Source organism: Prorops nasuta, unplaced genomic scaffold (assembly GCF_024137725.1).
Source record: "Prorops nasuta isolate Cenicafe-Biocafe unplaced genomic scaffold, Cenicafe_Pnas_1.2 PNAS00011, whole genome shotgun sequence".
Lineage (NCBI taxonomy): Eukaryota > Metazoa > Arthropoda > Insecta > Hymenoptera > Bethylidae > Prorops > Prorops nasuta.
The window spans coordinates 2,976,646-2,997,042 of NW_027116808.1; the positions used below are offsets into that span (position 1 = coordinate 2,976,646).

General features: G+C 39.5%; 1 protein-coding gene across 3 annotated transcripts in view; it reads right to left on the reverse strand.

Annotated features, from left to right (window-relative positions):
- The window catches only part of Fhos (Formin homology 2 domain containing), an 80,177-nt gene that overhangs the window by 21,213 nt on the left and 38,567 nt on the right, over nt 1-20,397 (reverse strand). The window lies entirely within an intron of this gene.

The window sequence follows — 20,397 nt, forward strand, 5'->3', positions numbered from 1 at the left end:
CGTGTTATACGTGTGTGGTACCTGCGTAATTCAAGCTCGAATCTCGATCAGGTTAAAATGTGTTGCTAGAAAAATATGCACATGGGGTAAGAAATTGTTTATTCGAGGCAACCTTGGGTTGAATGATCATGAATTAAAATAGCTATTCCAATTAAGAAACATATATTTATTCGTGAATATTTGATGCAAAATTTAATTGATTGAAATCAGTTTTTTGTACTGTCAGTATAAAGATGCATAGACAGGGATAAATATTTTATTCGAGTCGATATTGGGCTGAATATTCATGAATTAATAGTTATTAAAATTAAGTAAAATTGATTTACTGTTGAATATTCTTTACAAGGTTTATTTGATTGAAATAATTTTTTTTTTATAGTGTCAATATGAAAATACATATACAGGGATAAACAATTATTTGATTCAAATAATTTTCTTCTTCGTGTATATATAATATTGCTATAAAAACAAAGTATTTCCGTATATTATATATTTCTGAGTAAACGAAACTTTTAAAAATCCCTAAAACTCTTCAAGACACGAACAATCAAGAGCGTTAAATTCAAACGGGAATTACACTCGAGACAAGAGTCAATTGACCTCATACGCGTCTAGAAATCTCAGTTCAGCAGCTAATCGGCAGGGTTAATGAAATTCGCGAGAGTGAGGCAAAATTCAGCCGCGGGAATCTGGGCCTAGCAAAAATTTTCTAGCTGAACGAATTCTTAACCTATTGCGATATAACGCTCTCTCGACGAAACTATAATACCAGAACAATTCCCGTAATTCCCTTACTCCTATACTTTGATACTATTTGGCAGCAGGTCTCGTGACTTTATTTCTGGACTCGCGTTGCACTTGCATAATTTTAGAGACCTCGCCGAGGTCCCGAGTTGTTCGATAATAATTATTACGCAATATTATCTCAATCTATATATATATATATATACACATGCAAGAATTAACTCCCACGAATAATTATGTACATCAGTTTTTAAGGATATATGTTCGAAGTTCGATCCTGGAAAATGATATGCTTCTAATAGATTGTTGAAGAGTGCGATTAGCACAGCGAATCTCAAAGTATGGGAATAATTATCTCAATCTATATATATATATATATATATATATATATACATGCGAGAATTAACTCCCACGAATAATTATGTACATCAGATTTTAAGGATGTTTATTCGAGGTTCGATCTTGGAAAATTTGACGCTCCGAATGGACTGTCTAGGAGAGCGAATGGCTGAGCGAGTCTCGAAGTACGGGAATATACGAGTTGTCGAGGAAGGTGGTAGCAGGCTTCGATGGTTTATACATCGGGTAGTGTGGAGAACTGAACTCGGGGAATATCCCCTGTCGTATCGTACATCGCAATCTTTCGGTGCAACAAGACGATCGTATTGGAGGAACCCCGGAGAAGTCCTTCGGAGGACCCTGTAGCCGGGAGATTCCATGTAAATGCGATTTACTTCTCGCATAGGGCGAGTGCACCCTCGGGAGACCCAGGAGTTCCGCTTGCAAATGGAATAGAAAATCCTGGACCGAAGCTACGATCTTATCAGCTGCAAAATATTGTTGGAAACGAGATGAATTTTTAATTTTTTAAACTCTTCGATTAATTCTGACTGAGAAGATTTGGTTGTGATTAAAAAAAATACACTGACGATACTTATCAATTGCGAAATATTATCGGTAACAATAAAATGAATTTCTGATTCTTCAAGGTCCACGATTAGTTCTAACGAAGAAGATGATCCTCCGAGTTCGGGTTAATTCCGATAAAAAATATAAACTGATGGTACTTCTCAATTGTGAAATATTATCGGTAACAATAAAATGAATCTCTGATTCTTCAAGGTCCATGATTGATTCTAACGAAGAAAAGGATCCTCCGAGTGCGGGTTGATTCCCATAAAAGAAATAAACCGACGATACCAGACAGAGACTCGTTACGCGTTCTTCTCGAGGACTTCAATTGACGTGAATTTGGTGTGGATGATGATGAATCATTTATCACCCGAACAACATCGTCAAACCTCTTCTTCGGCGCTTTGAAGCCGGATCTCTCGAGGATTTCGGCGCCGCGCGAAAGTGAATCGCCTTGATGAAAGTGTGTTGTAAAGTGGGGAAAATATTTGTAAAAACCGTTTCAATTGGGGTAATGGACAAATATTTTTAGAGATCGTTCGATGCGCCGTTCTCGGAATCATCGATCATCGTTGCATCGCGTCGGACAAGTTAATCCTGATGAGCGAGCAGTCGCCAGTTGAAGATTTCAATGAGGCAACGATAAGTGTGAAGATCCAGGACGTTACGAGTATTGAAAGGAAATATCGATGCGGTTTTCGATCTCGTATCTTGCGTGATCGGTTCTATTAAACGATTCTATATACATATATACTTCAAAATAAAAAATAGAATTCATCGGATTAAGGTGGTTCTTGGAATTAATTAACGAGATTTATTATGTGCTTGCGAGATGTCTTTGTCGTTATTGAAAAATCGTGGAATTAAAATGAATGAAAAATCGTCATAGTCGCTGGTTGAAGATTTCCATGAGGCAACGATCCAGTGTCGGAAGAAACGATCGATGCGATTTTCGATCTCGTATCTCGCGTGATCGGTTCTATTATACAGTTCTATAAATATTAAAATAAAAAACAAAATGCGTCGGATTAAACTGATCGCTAGAATTAATTAACGAGATTTATTTCGTGTATAGAAGATGTCTTAGTCCTAATGACATTTTCGATGAGGCAGCGTTAAGTGTGAAGATCTAGGACGATCCTTGTGTCGAAAGAAACGATCGATGTGATTTTCGATCTCGTATCTCGTGTGATCGATTCTATTATACATTTTTATATATAAACACTCGTATAAACATTAAAATAAAGAACATAATTCATCGGATTAAGCTGACCGCTAGAATTAATTAACGAGATTTATTTCGTGCTTGGAAGATGTCTTGGTCCTAATGACATTTTCAATGAGGCAATGTTAAGTGCGAAGATCTAGGACGTTCCATGTGTCGGAAGAAACGATCGATGCAATTTTCGATCTCGTATCTCGCACGATCGGTTCTATTATACAATTCTATATATATAAACATTAAAATAAAAAACAGAATGCATCGGATTAAGCTGATCGCTTGAATTAATTAACGAGATTTATTTCGTGCTTGGGAGATGTCTTTGTCGTTATGGAAATGTTGTGGAATTGAAATGAATGGAAAATCGTCGTGACGATAGGATTTACGAATGGACTTGGGGAGCTGCACGAATCGTTCGACTGTCCTAGGCGAGAGGAATAGAATCTCGTAGAGGAGGGGAGGTAGGATAGAGGGAAGAAGTATGGAAGAGAGCCACGAAGAGGATGATGACGAGGATGAGAATGATGATGAGGAGGTATAGTGTGCAGGACGAGGAATATATATATATATATATATATATATATATATATATATATATATACAGAGATAGAGGTGGGGGTGGGATACGATGAACCCTCGGAAGGAACGGGCTCCCCTGGCTAGGAACAGCCGAGTCACGAAGCGCGATCGTGCTTGGACCATAAACGATCGACGAAACACGCGCGAGTGAAAGTCAAGGGACCAACTATCCAGCGAGAAAATGTCATCGACTCCCATTTCGTTGGAAAAATCCCACCTCGCTCGTTTTAAATTTCCACTCGTTCCGATCCTCATAATTCTCATAAGCTATTCCCCTACATACACACGCACACGTACAGAACCACATTACACACGGAAGATTCCTAGCAGTTTAACCAAGACACCAGAACTCGGCGATAAAACAGGATCGCCTTAAGGAACGATATAGCGTGCCTCCACACCTCGTTGGACGAACTGTAGCAAAAATGGTTAATATCCAATTAATGACTGAATTTACGACACGAGTCTCCTCCGTAATACTCTTATGCAAAGCAATTTGTTTGTTTTGCACAAGTTGACTGGAGCAATCGTGCATAAGATAAGAGTCTTCTGTCTGGTTGGCTTTGCTATAATAATTTCGCTATTATTTTAACGAGCATTGTATATATATATATATATATATATATATATATATATATATATATAGCTGAGTGCCAGGGCAGGAAGGCAGGCAGAACCGGAACCCGTCGGACTCGAGGAATTTCCTCGAAGGTGAAAGTGAGAATTACACGCACTTGGACACTCGTTTTCGATGGGATTCCAGACGAGACTCGATTTTGGGTAGCCACTGCGTTTCGACCGGAAGGACCTCCTCTTCTTGGTCCGATTATTCAAACCCGTGGCTTCTTCGGATGGTTGCACCTGTTGCACTCGCGGAACGCAGCTGCGCAGAATGCGAGCTCATCAGCCCGCGCGATTCGTCCCGCTTAGCAACCCTTTGTAAGATCCCCACAAATCATTGTTCCCCTCGACCGAGTAGTCTAGAGAAACTCGCTAAACTTCGCTTTCGAGAGGGAGACTTTGCACGTGTGTATGTGTGTACTCGATGCTTGGCTTCGTGGAATAAAGAGGATCTTGATAAGTTATGCAAAACTGTGAAATTTGATGCTATCGAAGTGTGCGATATATGGTGTATATAGTTATGTGTGTAACGAAGTTTATACGAGTGATTTTGTTTATCAGTGTTGAAGGAGTAATTTGGACTTTTTTTTTAAATCTTATATATGTTTATTAATATAGGGGATGTTGACTAGTGCAGTCAGAGTATTGGATATAGTGTATAAACACGTGTGTGACAAAGTTTATACACGTGATTTTGTTTATCAGTGTCGAAGCAGTAATTGAGACTTTTTTTTTGTTTAAAAACTTATATATGTTTATTAGTATGGGGGATGTGGATTAATGCTATTAGAGTGTAGGATATAGTGCATAAGCACGTGTGTAACAAAGTTTATACATGTGATTTTGTTTATCAGTGTCGAATGAATAATTACAAACTTCTTCCTTTGTTAACAATTTTTATATGGACACACACATATATATATTTACCAGTAGGGAGGCATGTTGAAGTATCAGTCTCATGACCCACGATTATCCAAAGCTGAGAGGTTTCCGGAAGAAAGGACGAAGGAACGAAACAATCACAGTCGCGTTTGTTTGGAAGTTCCCGCGAGGACTCATGGACGTCTCGAGGTCTAAGCACCGACTGCCAAGTGCCACGATGGCTTCTTGGCGAGCCTGAGTGCCCTGAGTTCGCCACAATAGAGCCTGGTGGGAGATCAAAACGCTGACTGGTTGCTAGTGCACGCACCAATACACTCGAGTAGCCCCAGTACACTTGCTCACCTATACGAAGACTCGAACGTGCACGAGAAGCGAAGCATGTGAATCGAACAAATACTGGACTGTTGGATTCGAGTCGAGTAAAATTAATTGAATCGAATCCGATATCAGTGGAATTAAGGGGAGGTGGAATGATCTCTTCATGGTGTCCTTGACTCTCTTTTGTGTCACACTCGAATATATCGATGTAATGTTTTTTGTAATAATTAAAGAATTTTTTTTAGGTTTTCGGGCAGACGTTGATAAGATTGTTCGGTGTATAACGAGGTTATTAATAATTGAACGATAGAAAAGCTGCGATATCACTTCCTTATCTTGTATATAGGATCAACACAGTGTTCTATACCAACCGTGTCAGGTAATAGTGCGATTTATTGCTTATCTACGTACTGTGATCTACGCTAGGGAATAATGCGGATATTTTATTTTCCAAGGAGAGAAATTTTTGTTGTGTGTGAAAGTTGAGACGAGGGTGCTACCTGTTGTGTCATTGTGGAAATAATTAGTGTAATTTTATTAGTGCTTGTGCTGTGTGGAATTTATTCTGGGAGGAAGGGGTAATTGCAGTTGGCGATGGATCATTGATAATGGTTTAATTAGGAAACTGGAAAATTAATTTAATGTAGATATTGTTTTTTTATTAACAAATTTTTGTTGCATTTAAAAGCGAAGGTGGAAATTTGCTACTTGTTACGTCTTTGTGAAAGTAATTAGTGTAATTTTATATGAGTGGTAGGTGGATTTAATTCTAAAAGGTTGTCTCTAGATCAGTAAAAATGAATAAACAAGGAATCCAGAAAATAAGTTCAGTGCACAAATATTTTATCTATAAAAAAATGTATGTTTCACTGAAAAATGAAGTTGTGTAACAAGAGGGTCCACCTGTTGTATCAGTACGAAAATAATTAGTGCAATTTTATATGAGTGGTAGGTGGAATTGACTGCTGGAGAAAAGAGGCAATTACAGTTGTCTCTAGATCATAATAATAAATCAGACATCCAGAAAATAAGTTCGTTAACTCGGTAGAAAAATGAATGAAGTTTATCCCTCGACACAGCGGGAGTGGGACTTCCGTATTTTGAGCCTGGCGAGTTCCTCCTGGTGAATATGAGGAGAATCCGCGGGATGCCAGGACGTGCGCGGATGAAGCGGCTCGTTAATCTCTGGTTGTTAGTCGAGTTGGAAAGATACGTATCTCGGGGTTTCTGTTGCAGACGGATCATTCGTCGAGGGTACCACTCTCACGGTAACTACCTCGCTTACTCTTACCCACGCAACAGGAACCAACCAACTACACCGAGTATACGTACTTAACCAAATGATTCCACCGACCAATCGTTTAAAAAGAACGATTAAGAATGTTTAAACACCAAGGAAGAATTTTAGGACAAAGACTTTGACCCATCCTTCACTTTCTTTGCTTACGATACAATTCAGATTTTCAGTTAGCAATGGGGGATGCAAGCAAGGATCACGAACAATTAATTTTTAAGGATAAACGAGTAAATTTAGGGCAAATACTTTGATCCATCATTTACACCATTAAGTTTTTCAATTACCAATATAGAATACGAAAAAGAATCACGAGCAATTAATTTTTAAAGACGAATGAGGAAATTTAGGATGAAGACTTTGATCCATCATTCACTTTCTATGCTCGTGACACAGTTGAGTTTCTCAGTTATCAATGGAGGATGAAAGCTAGGATCACGAGCAACTAATTCACTGATAATTAATCTCGCGTCAAGCATAATCTATGAGCATCGATAACTAAAGACCCTTTTCGCCCTTTTACCAGTAGTATCAAATCCCAATATTACTTCACGAACCAGCTCGATTTCATGATATCGAGTAAAGTATGCATTCTAGATGATAAAAATTCTTCTTCATCATCTTTCTTACTACTGGAACCAATGATGAATCTTCGTATTTCCACAAACCTTTTGCATCTTCGATCTAGCGATAATTATACAGGAACAAAATGAACAAGAAAGAAGAAAGAGATGGAAATTCTAAAAGTAGAGCACGTGTGTCGTGTATAGGTCACACCATTAACGCGATTGTTACAACACAGACCATTGTCTCAGGTAAGTTTGAACGACTTGCCCTGTGATCGGCTTACGTGGCCAACTTTCTCTCTATTGGCTGAAAACTGACCATCCACCTCCCATTCTCTTCCATCCTCAGCTTCGTTCTTTGTCCACAAACCAGCTGGTATCAGTGTGGTAAAAAGGTATCAAGTTCGAGTGGCCAAGAATTTCGAGCAGATTTACAGGAGTAGATCTCACGTATGGATCGATTTCGAGGTACACGATTAAGACTGGAGGACGTTATAATTTCTGGCAAAATCAATCAAGGGTATATGGAAGGAGTTGCTGTGGCAAAGAGATTTTCGTCGTGGTCGAAACGTGTTTATTTTCTCTGAAGCAGCACGTTTACCAGCCGGATGGCAAGTATCAAATTCGAGGGTTAACCTTGCAACTTCTCCCCTCTCGCCAACTTTTCTCGTCTTCCGCTGAGACTCGCAGATTCCTCTTCGACGACGACATCGAAATCGTTTCGCACAACCACACTTATCGTTCCTTTAATCTTATCGAAGAAACAGAGAGAAAAAAAATATCGCGTGGTTGAAACGATGGGAATATTTTCCAGTACAAATCAAAATGGTCAAGCAATAGCTTACCGATTTTCTCAAAAATCTATATATGCATTTATTAATTTTCTCAAAAATCTATATATGCATTTGTTAATTTTTTCATAAAAAGTTTAACTCGAGAGTTAACCTTGCAACTTCCCCCCTCTCGTCAACTTTTCTCGTCTTCCGCCGAGACTCGCAGATTCCTCTTCGACGACGACATCGAAATCGTTTCGCACAGCCACACTTATTGTTTCTTTTATCTTATCGAAGGAACAGAGAGAAAGAAAAGATATTACGTGACTGAAACGATGAGAATATTTTACAGCACGAATCAAAACGGTCAAGCAATAGCTTACCGATTTTCTCAAAAATCTGTATATGCATTTGTTAATTTTCTCACAAAAAGTTTACTATTTATTATATATCGTGCAATATGCAGTATATCACTTTTATTGGATTTTCCTGCAGCAAAAGCTTGACAGATATTGCTATGATATATCGGTATAGCCTCCCAAGCAAATCTCTAGCAAGGCCAGTCAGTCAGTCATTCGAATGCTTTGGACAAGAACGCAGACATCCGTTTGAACTTGGCACTCATCCTCGAAGTGAAGTTTCGTGTCTAGCACGATATAAGTGTACTTTGAGTGTTTCTTAATTCGGCTTAATTCGCCAGACTCATTATTATACCGATCAACGTTACCCAGTCACTTTCTCGTAAGGCATTGTTAAACGAAGACAAGACTCGCGTTTATAACAGGTAATTGAATCGGGTTAATGATGATTTTGTTAAAATTTAGACAAATTGATTGATGATTAAAATAATAGGTGTGTTATAGAAAACAATCGAATAATTTACTTATGATTTTTCATTAATTTAGTGAAGTCAGAGATTAAACCCTGAGAAGGTATATTATAAAAAAACCTTTTCTAGTTGGTTAACGAAACGATCGATTTAATAACGATTTTACAAAGATTTAGTCAAACCGATCAACGATTAAAACAGGAAAACGTATGTTATTGAAAAACCTTGACTAATCGGTTAACGAAGCGATCGATTTAATAACGATTTTACAAAGTAGTAAAGATTTAGTCAAATCGATTAACCATTAAAACCGGACAAGGTACGTTATGAAAAAAACCTTCTCCAACCGCTTAACGAATCGATCGATTTTACAGCGATTATTCAGCAAAGATTTAGTCAAATCGATCGGCGATTAAAACCTGAGGGGGTATGCGTTATAGAAAAACCTTGACTAGTCGGTTAACGAAGCAAAAAGAGTGGAATCGCTGGGAGAGCTCGTCGTAAATTAATATCGTCCAACTTGGCAAGATTTACGATCGGCACGGCCGAAATGCTGCGAACAAAGCCGACTGGACGTCGATATTGTCGATAAGTACATTTCCGACGCTGTTTGCCCGCGAGACTCGGACGCGTGGGCGTTCTATTTGCATCGACCAGCGCAACTTTTAACTCACGCGTGAATTACCAAAGCCGAGCTCTCCGTAAACATCGAGTCTCCACGATCGCGCCGTGCACAACCGAGAAGCTCGTTCAAATTGCCTTTTTTTCATTCGAGTATTTGAGAAAAAAAAATTAGACTTGTATTTGTCGATTTACTCCGCGTAAACCAGTTTAGCTTTGTGAAAGTACAGCATCGTGGATGAAACTGGCGCAGAAACTTTCCAGAGGACATGTATATGTATGCTTCCCTTATTACTCGTTATGAGTCTAGGATGGATGCACGATTATGTATATTGCGTTGGCCAAATAAATCTCATGCATCGACCAATTGGAATTAAAGATAATTATTGTGTAGAGCCTTTTGTATAAATAATAAAGCTAAATTATAATGAAATATTTTCCAGAGGACATATATGTTTCCCTTATTACTCGTCATGAGTTTAGGATGAATGCACGGGTATGTGTATTGCGTTGACCAAATAAACCTGATGCATCGACTAATCGGAATTAAGAATAATTATTGTGCAGAGTCTTTTGTATATATAATAAAGCTAAATTATAATATTCCTGGTTATATATGCTAGACTGTACGCTATATAACGCTTCAACTTTATAATTCCAAGAACTTATGGCTGAAAGGAGTATATATAGGCATACGGTTAATAGATATTGAGATTATCACGACACAGTTTCTTATAATCTCCATAAAACACTCGCTTTATTAAGGTCTTACTTTTAGGAGAGGCAAGAAAACAATATGGCTGGCCTATCCCTACACCGAGATTCTCTTGGCTCCCGAGAGAAAGAGGAGGATGCAGTTGGAGGGAAGAAGCCAAGAGGAGCCGAAAAAACTCCTTATTTTACTTCCCATCTCACGCATTTCTCCAAACAGGTATACACACAAAAAATTTTCTGAACGTGGTCGTATGGTACACGTTGAGATAATTCTGCAAGAAATTTCGTAAGATATGCACCTGTGATATGACAAACCTTGCTTTACTCATGCAATATCAGCTCCATGATAAATCCCACTATGATATCCTAAATTACAGAACTCATCAGCAAGAATGATCGTGCAAGATGTACTTTGTAGAAAATTTGTTTCCCAATGCAGAGTTGAGGGTACTGTTTTGCCTAGTGGATATATATACTAGTTTTTCCCTCGTCGAAATCAAATTGAAGATCTAGGAAATGGATACCTCTTCATCCAGCACTATATCTACCGCTGTTCCTCCTCCACCAAGCCACTACATCAAGATACCTGCCGGTAACAGACACCTGGTAACAGACCCAATCGAAGATCAGGGGTCGGGAGTCTATTGCAAAGTTTTCCAGATGGGAGTGCGATAACCAAACTGTATACAGTTATCAGGCCTCTTTCCAGTCGGCTGTCCATAATAGGATTTAGCCGTATTACTAATTCATCCCGATGCTGCAATCACGAGATATGGTCGCGACGTCGATTAGTCCGGGGATTGGTATCTGGAAATTCTTCAGGGTAAAGGGGGGATGAACAATGGAACGAATTTCGTAATTGGTTCCCGCGTAGTTCGATTTTCCGCAATCTGTCCGGATCGTGGCTGATCTCTTTTCGATTAGTCCTGAATAAACGAGACTCGCAGGGATGAAGATGGCGTCGATAAGAGTTATACGGGAGCCAATTGAGAAACTCGTTGTGTAGTATTTCTAGAATACCATTTGTTTCAGTTACATCCTCGACTCCCGTATATCCACAGGAATGTGAAATCTCCATGCAAATTCCTCCACTTTTTTCCACGTCCACACGCATTAAGGACGAGTGTCCAGAAATTTGTTATAGAGCTAGCTCTAATAAATCTTTCACTAATGACGGCAAAACTAATTATTTCCGAGCCGTACTCTTTTGACACGGTTACGCGGGCCTCGCTCCCTCCGAGGTAGGCCACTTTGCGATCGATCATCCGATTCTTACGTCTTCTTCTTGCAGGCTGAAGCGTGCATTAAAGTGCAAGGGCTTAATGGCTGATTACGCCAATCTTAGTTACGCCAGCGAGCAATTTGCGAAGTTGGCCCAAAAAGATCACTCTAACCATCGAGTTAGTCTCTATATATATATATATATACATACACCGATACTTTAATTACCCATCACATAGGACTACCTGCAGATGCGACAGAAATCCTTGCCACAATTTGGGAAGCGCTGAGCACCACCGCTGTAGCGAATCCTTCTGCTGCCCAACATGGCGAACGGAAGTTGGAGAAACAGCGTTTGGCACTCTGATGAACCGCGGTCAGCGGTTTCCGCAAACTGAATAAAAAGAAGGAGTAGCACGCGGCCCTGAGCGATGACGGACACGGGACAAGTGGTGGCACTTGCACGAACCCAGCAGCAGCACACGAGTGTTCTTCTGCTCTTCTTACTTTTACCGAATCCCCACCTCACTATATATACACTGTACCAATACAGTCCCAGAGACTCGTTGATTGCAGGCAAGTATTCAAGTGACTGGCCCACTTCCAGTCAAACCTCTCTCGCGACAAACACGAAGACAATTCGAGAACCATTTGTACCTTCCGCTGTCCTGTCAACATATATTCGATCGAGGATGTGTATGGGTAGAATCCAGTTATAGTTATACATATATAGCAAATGGTGAAGGAATGTATTTATTAGAGGAGCGTTTAAACCCTTCTTCGGGTTGATGTGTTTGATTGAGAATGCGTGTAAATAGGAGTTCAGCTACGATGTACAATTGCTGAAGAATTTTACTGTTTAAAATACAATCATTCTTCGGAATAACTTTAAACTTCCGCTGTCTTTTTCAGATATAGTTATAACGAGGAATATTGTATTACAGTGAATCGAGTTATAGTGTCTTAAATGATAAAGATTTTCAGAGGTGAATTCAGTACGAAGAAATGCTTTTTAAAGACCATTTGCACTCTAAGATATTCTGGCCAAATCTATATCGATCTACAAATGAGAATTGTTGAAGAATTTCACACCTCGAAATGAAATAAGAAAGAATAAATGTGGAGAACTATTTGTACCTTAAGATATCCCGTCCAGATGTAACGATGTACAAGCAAGAAACAAGGACTAGCACACCAATTGCTAATGGTTTTGAGTGTATCACGCGATGAGAACGCTTACAGAGCTTAAACGTAGAAATAAGCCGTGATGAAGAGAGGAGGACTGGATTGCAAAAGGAGTGGCTGGTCGAGGATCCTGAATAGGACGTCCCCCGCAAGTTTCCCACGTTGCAACGTTCACTGGAGGCTGTACAGAGGTTCTTCCTGCAGGCCACACGTCTGTAGGTCAGCCATTGAATCACGATAAGCACATAGCTAACTCGGTCACTATACGTGTATTTCGGTTCTCGATTAAAACGTACCTGCCATTGGCGAAGGTCCCCCAACCGCGAGATGGAATTATTGACACGGAGAGTCGTGCAAGTCGGAATGGTAATCGGATAGAGCATTTAAATATCATTCCTTGGGTCTGCCAGATAAGACCTGTCCTTATTTCGGCTCCCCTATCTCTCTTACATCTCTGTACAGTCGTACAGCAAAGAACTGGCACACGAGTAAGAGTGTACGTGTAAACCTATCAAGGCTGCACGACGTTCCTCAAGCATTTTCCGGTCCCGTTCCATTTTCATGATCCCTTAAAGTGTCAGTGTGCAAAAGTGTTCGCAATCAACAAGGACAACGGCCGTTCACCGTGGGAACTCGAGGACCTGGGCCTGGCTGAGGAACGGGACGGGAACCACCGTCGGAGGAAGAGGAAAAACTGAGGATGAGGAGGAGGAGGAGAGGATGTTGGCTCCGGGCTCCGGGTCGTCGAGCTTATGCTGCTTCTTGGTATCCACCGTTACATTTCCACCAAAGGTCAAATCTATGTGCGTGTGTACAACACTCCGTTGAATTTGGTGGCTCTCGAAAACTCGGCGGACCAAACGGTAGAGATAAACCCTGATGAAGATTGTTATTACATTAGACAAATAGCAAGCTTTCCAAGAATTTTATTCCTTTCGGAACGAACCTTCCTATTTATTTAAAGCCTGCTTCTTTCCCAGCATCCACCGTTAAGTTTCTTCCAGCAAAGGTCAAATGTAGGAACACACTGGCTGGTTGGATAGCTCTCGCTATTTTCCTCAATGGTAATTATCGTCTTTCCTATTATATATATATGTATACATTGTACACCACAGTCTTCCATCCACGTGTTTTTTCCATGGAACGAACAAACGAAAAAGCCAATACAATTTTATAATAAACGACTCTTTGTGAGCAAGCTTTCTGGACTGGCAGATCCGTTAAGCGTATATCAACGTCACGTGAAGCGGTACACCTTGTCTTAAGGGTTTACTGATGAATAAGCTATCGAGGTAATATCATACGACATCTAGAAAACATTCCCGCATGCCGGGGCCTTCGCTTCGGTAAGACCGAGGAAAAATTTATTTCTGCCATTAAGTGTAGTACAGGTTTCGTGAAAAATAAGAGATTCAAGGTTGCCCGAGGATGAGATAAATTTCCGAGAACAGCCATTCTGGTAAGTACACATTGTCTAAGACTCTTGGCTCTTATCTCTTCACCCCACTCCTGTTTTCCTCTTGATGGAAGATGTAAGTTTTGATTACCGCTGAATAACAGCATCCCTCTGGTATTCCTCGGCCAATTTCTAATCGATTCCATCGATTTTCGAGGGATTCGTGTGAAATTTCAGTCGAGGCACTTGTGGTCCCGAAGGAATTTCAGGACTTCCGGGGGAAAAGCATGTTGACGAATTTCCAACATCCTGTTTAATAAATGGCAATTTTCCACACTGTTGGTACCACGTTGACCGTTATCCAACAGGCCAGACTTCGTGTCTTGCAATATATATATATATATATATATATATATAATATAACATGTACACATAGCGTATAATATAGTTATCCAGATACCGCGACCATTATATGTATGGGATATCGCTGGCGCAGAACAACGGAGCCAATGGAAACCAGGAAGCATCTCGGCGAGACACAAACAAACAATGGTGGTGCTATTCGACTAGGAGCTTGCTCGTTTGCCAGAGGCTCTTCCAATGGAGCTGCTATCCAACTCTGCTGCCTCTGCTACCATTACTTATTAAAATGCATCCACGAATGTAGAGTAAATCAGTGGAGTATAATTTATGATGTTGAAATATTTAGGAATTTGTCAATTTTATGCAGTGAAACCTCAACAGGTTATTTAATTGACTAATCGAAAAGGATAAATATTAATTGTAACAATAGACTAGAAATTAATTAAGGAACCATTGGGTACCAAGAAAATATCTGATCGCAAATAATAAATGTTGATCAAACGAAGCATGGTTTACGCCATTACAACGTTGTAAAGCTGGTACTAAAGCAGATTCGTATTTGTATCCGGAATATTGCAGTTACTGTTCTTGATAGCTTATAGCTATATTATGTTTATTTAAGAAAAAAGTTTAAATTGGAAAATCACTATACTAAGTATTTATTTTGAATTTTAGCATCTCATTAAAAATTGACTATAAAAGGGTCTAAATTGGTTATTTCTCAAGAATTTTGATATTTTCCAAGTATTTTTAAAAGAGTTCTGTATTCTTTTATTCATTAATAATTAGTTAATTTAGTGAAAATGCGATTTTACGTGTTAGAAGTTGAGATGACAATACCAAATAGTGAATTATAGTATAGGACAAATATTTAATTACAGTATTAACATTATGTAAAAGAGTTCCAAGGAAAATATGTTCTTTTTATATATTTTTCTATTTATATAAAGATTATCGTTGAAGATGAAAATTCTATGAGCTTTCTTCTACAATTTATTCAGTATCCAAAAAATAAAATACCCCATCTTAGCATTATTATAATTTTTACATAATTAAAAATATTTGTAATTAACTGAAAAAGTTAATTGCAAATATTCAGAAAGATAAATTAAAATTCTGTATATTTCATAAATTAGCAAGGTCATTTTCTTCATAATAGCTCAATAATTCTTCTGGCAGTCGAGCGATATAAGGACGAACACTCATCCACCCATGCACGTGATATATGGGTGTGGCTGACAAACGTCAGTAATTTCAAGCATAGCGGTCAAGTGCGGCTCGGTGCTAAAAGCTTGTCAAGCAGAAAAGGCGTCGATCTCCCGCACGGATAACTTGAAATAAAATCCAAAGAGAGTATTAAAGTGAAATGCCCTGTACAATGTGTATTCTTAAGTGCTAGTCAATTTTCGCTATAATTCTCTACCTTTATGCAGTTATTCGGAGAAAGGTAGATTAAATATTGTCAATCATCGATATTTTCTTTAATGATTTCATTAAACGAATAAAAAGTTTGTAGCTGTATAAAAAAAACCAAAGTAATATGATCCCCACAATGTATATCCTTAAATGCCAATGAATTTTCCCCGTAATTCTCCATCTTTGCACAGTTGAATGGGCAAAAATAGATAAAATAAAGGTAATCATCTATAAATTCTATAACGATTAGATTAAAGGAATCAAAGGTGGTAGCTACCGTTGAAAGACGCAAACCGTGGAGCGGCGTTACGGATTCTCCGCGCTAGCTCGTTTCTAGCGTGCAGCACGGAGATGTTTGCGCGCTCCATCGCGAATCCATTGACTTCACTAATTACGCCGTCATAAATGCTAGTTTCTACGGCTCCGAGCAGTTTCGCGCAATTTCTTCGGATAACTCGCCTTTTAGCGCCGATCAACGATGATAGCCCCTTCTCTCTCTCCCTCTCTCTCTCTCTCTCTCTCTCCATAACTTATAATTCCAACCACGCAAAACCCTCCATTAGCTATAACTAAGCGACACGAGCGAAAATTGAAAGGCAGGATAAAATCAGTGACAGGGTGGTTTAAAGTTGAAGAAAAATTTGGCAAGTTTGCCAAATACTCTATTTGAAGCTAGATCGACTAAGAGTATATACGTATACTGCAGGATTCACCGGATAATTAAGCTTTAAATTGCAAAAGGACTATGCTTGTTAAGCCAAAGCCAAGTCCCAATCCTGGCGAATTCTTCAGCTACGCGAATCGACTACCCATCTTCATTAGCCTTTCATGAACCCGAGCTCGGTGCTTATAGTCGCCTGAAATCAAAGGGCCGATGAGTTGTATATTTGTAAAGATCGAATTAATGGAATCAATTAATTAAACAAAATTCATCCAATCGTTATGTTCCTCGAAATCCATCATTCGATATATGTTCGTCTCGTTAATTAAACTCCAGAGACGTACAGGGGAATTATCAGGGAATGCATACTGTGCTAAATGGTAGAGTTGTACGTGTGTTGGTGATGTATTGTATATATATATATATATATATATATATATATACAGTGTGAATTCTTTTAGTACATTGCGCACTTTCGTGATATCCTGAAGAGGAAGAAGAAGAGCGACGACGAGTTTCTACATTTGCCACTGTTGGTAAGGCAGCAACGCCAAGACCTTCCGGAAATGAATCCTAGCGGAAGAAGATTGAAAAGGAGAGAGCTTAAAACTTGGCGGTATAATGCAAATCGTCGGAATGCGAAGATTTCCCTCGGGAACTGCGGCGATATGCGGGAATATCAGTCATTGTCCTCGTAGTCATGGAAACTTTCGCGTGGAAATAGACTACGCTACGTGTATTTACTTGGATATTTAACGAAGGGAGCAACGCGTGCTATATATATATATACAAATAGTGGAGAAGTTGGTACGATTGATTCCATAAATAATAAGAATGGTAAAGAGGCATACAGACACGTGTCATAATTCAATTACAGGAAGTTCAAAATGAGGATTAATAAATTAGCATGACAACTGCTTGATCAATGCTAATCTCTTGCTGGATGTCTCGTTAAAATTGACCAAGTTACACAACGTTTGGGCTTCCAAGGATTATCCACGTTTTTTCTTCATTCGATATTCTACGGTTCATTTGTTCATTTGCATTCTCTCTATGCTGATGCCATCGTCGCTAACTAAGCAAGAATTTCCGAGAATTCGCGTGCTCTTTCGACGTCCGTGTACCTCCTTTGGCTTTGCCAAGATCGCAGGATTAAAGCTGTGTTAGTATTTATATCCTCCTTGTTGGGTCTATGTTTTTTTTATTTTTTAGAGAGAGAAAGATTCATTAGAATTAATTAATTCTTCGTTCGTTCTCTCGATGGTATTATTGTTATACAAGTTTGATTTAGAGGAAAGGATGTGGGTTTTTGTGGAGTTTACAAGGGTGCAGAGAAATTTTTAAATTGTATTAGTATATGTTCTTTCGGTTGAATCTCTTTTTGTCATTATTTTCCGAGAGATCGAATCGAGTTAATTAATTCTCCTTTGAAGATTCGACGAGCTTTGCTATCGTTCACACAAGCATGGAAGGAGATTTTAAAGCTCGTTGAAAGTATATTTTTTAATTTTGTTAAGGTTCATTACGCTTGATTACACCGAGAAATATGTTTCAATAGATGAAGAAAATTTCACGAGAGCAATGAACAAAATTAATTATACGAACGAATTGCGTTCATCTTTGCTGTGAAAAATTGTTCGTTGTTCGAAACATTTCCTAAGCGTAAATTTTCATTGTTTTTCCTGAGATTGTCGTGCAAATAAATATGACCTTGAAGATAGGACAAGGTTTGGTGGCGTAGTAGGAGGATGGAAGGAGATTTGCTTGTCTCGGTCGAGGTCTCCTATACGTACCACAAGAACCTCGTTCGATCTGGCCTCGAGAAAAGGGAACCGAAGGAAACGAGCCGCGAGAGCAGATCGTATCGATTTCGCGCCTCGTAAACGAGCCTCCCTTCACCACACTCCTCCATCTCTCTTCTCTCTCTTCTCAGACACTTTTCTCTCCTCTCCGAGAAGCCACCTATCCAGCGCACTCGAGTACATCCGGTCGAGATTGGCCCACCGATCTACGAGTGCAGCCGTCTGGATACCACCACGAGTTATCAAGGATTTCAACCTGTGCAACCGAAAACCCGGCATTACCCCCGAGGGACGCTCGATGCTCGAGAACCTCTCCTCTATATAGAGAAAAACGAATTTTCACTGTGGGGAGTGATCGAGATCGAAAAATTGTTCGATAAGAAAAATAGAGTCCTTGTACACTGATATGTTAAATTCTTCGAAGCACGTGTCAATAAGTGGAATTTTTTGTATTACAGGAAGAGGTATAAAAATTTGTCTCATTATTTAATTGATTATTAAAAAATTGGGGTTTGCATGGAGAATTCTGACAGCACTTGGACATGTATCATCAACAATTATCCAACTTTTTCAAATGGTGCAGGATGTTAATAATTTGTTACCTCGGATACACGTGACAATAAGTAGAATATTTCTGTATTAAAAAAAGCTATAAAAACTCGTCCCAATATTTTTTTAATTCTAAAAAAACAACGAAATAAACGCAAAAATTTCTGCCATTCGGCCAAGATCTGGACGAGTATCATCGCTACTTCTCTGGCCTTTTCAAACGCTATAGGACGTTACGAGAAGTAATTTGTTATCTCTGAGTACAGTATAGGTATATATACTATATAGTTATACCACCTGCGGGAAGCTTCTTGGCGAACTTTATCCTCGTCTTTATGCTCTCTCGGGGTTTAACTAATTTCAAGCTATCTGCCCGTGTGTGTTCATGTAAATGAGCTCGCGTGTCGGGCAAATGCCTACACGCATAGACGCGATCCGCTGGTTGTATTTATGCAGATGTTTCTACACCCCCACAGGCATCCACGCATTTGGGAATTCGCACTTATTTACGGGCACATGCTCCACTTTCGAAAAACACCGCAATGCGATCTGCAGGAGAAACATGGACAAAATTACTTTCTCCCTGCTGAACATCTGTTTTTCACCATGAAAGTTTTACCAACCAAAACAACAATCCTCGTGAAATGGTCAAGGAAAATATTTTCTCGATGATGAAAAGAGTTCACGATTTATCGATGAGCCAGAAGGATACTGTTGGAACAGATATCCTGCTGGTGCTTTCATTGATACTTCCAATTGCTTCGAGCAGTACTTTTGCAAGGTCTCAGGATCATCCTTGTCCAACGCCTCTTTTGAAATTCTGCCTCGTTAGTGCGAACTCCGCCATAAGCTTCGTCCGAAAAGCGATCAGCTAAACTCCGTGGCTGTCTTTTAGCATTTATTTGAGAATTCTGCTAGAGGCCACTACATATATATATATATATATATATATATATATATATATACATGTACATCCAGATGGAATCGTTTTAACGAGGATACGAGCTGACTGATAGCAAGGGCCGATTATTTTTCACGTAATCCATCAGTAGGAAACGGAAGTGACTCAGACGGGTTCTTTGCGCCGAAGAACCACGTGACTGACGTTAATCGTCGATCAGCCATCGGGATAATTTAGAGCGGCGCCCCACGATTTATGCCGGTGTACCCCCTTCGCAACCGCAGCAACGTCCGATCGCATTCGGCCAGATCGTAAATTTAATTGTGTAATGAGCCTCCGTCTCTATTCCTCCGTGGCTTTCGCTCTCCCCCTCCCTCTCCCCCACGCACGTACCCTTTTTGCGTGGTAACAGCTCGTAATTGCCAGCCAATGCGCCGAGCCGTTGATCAGCGAGACTATTTGCTGCCAATGCCCACCTAAATCCAAGGCTGCCCGTCACTTTTTACTTCCCTTTTGCACCGATCTTGCCGGGCGGCGCGGACCCAGCGCAAATACTCGCCAAGATCAATTGCTCGCCCATCAACCACAGGGACCCTCCTCGTTCCGTAACACTTATAAGTCCATCTTTTCAAATTGTTTTATATATATGTGGTACTGTGTAATAAGAATTTCTACCTCGCGTTTGATTCGATTCTTTTGAGTTAAAAATGTAATTGTTTCTTTTGATTTTTCTTACTCCTCAAGATCATTTAAGTACTCTTCGAGAATAGGATTAATTCTTATTTTGTAACACTTGTAAGTTCGTCTTTTCAAATTGTTAGTACTGGG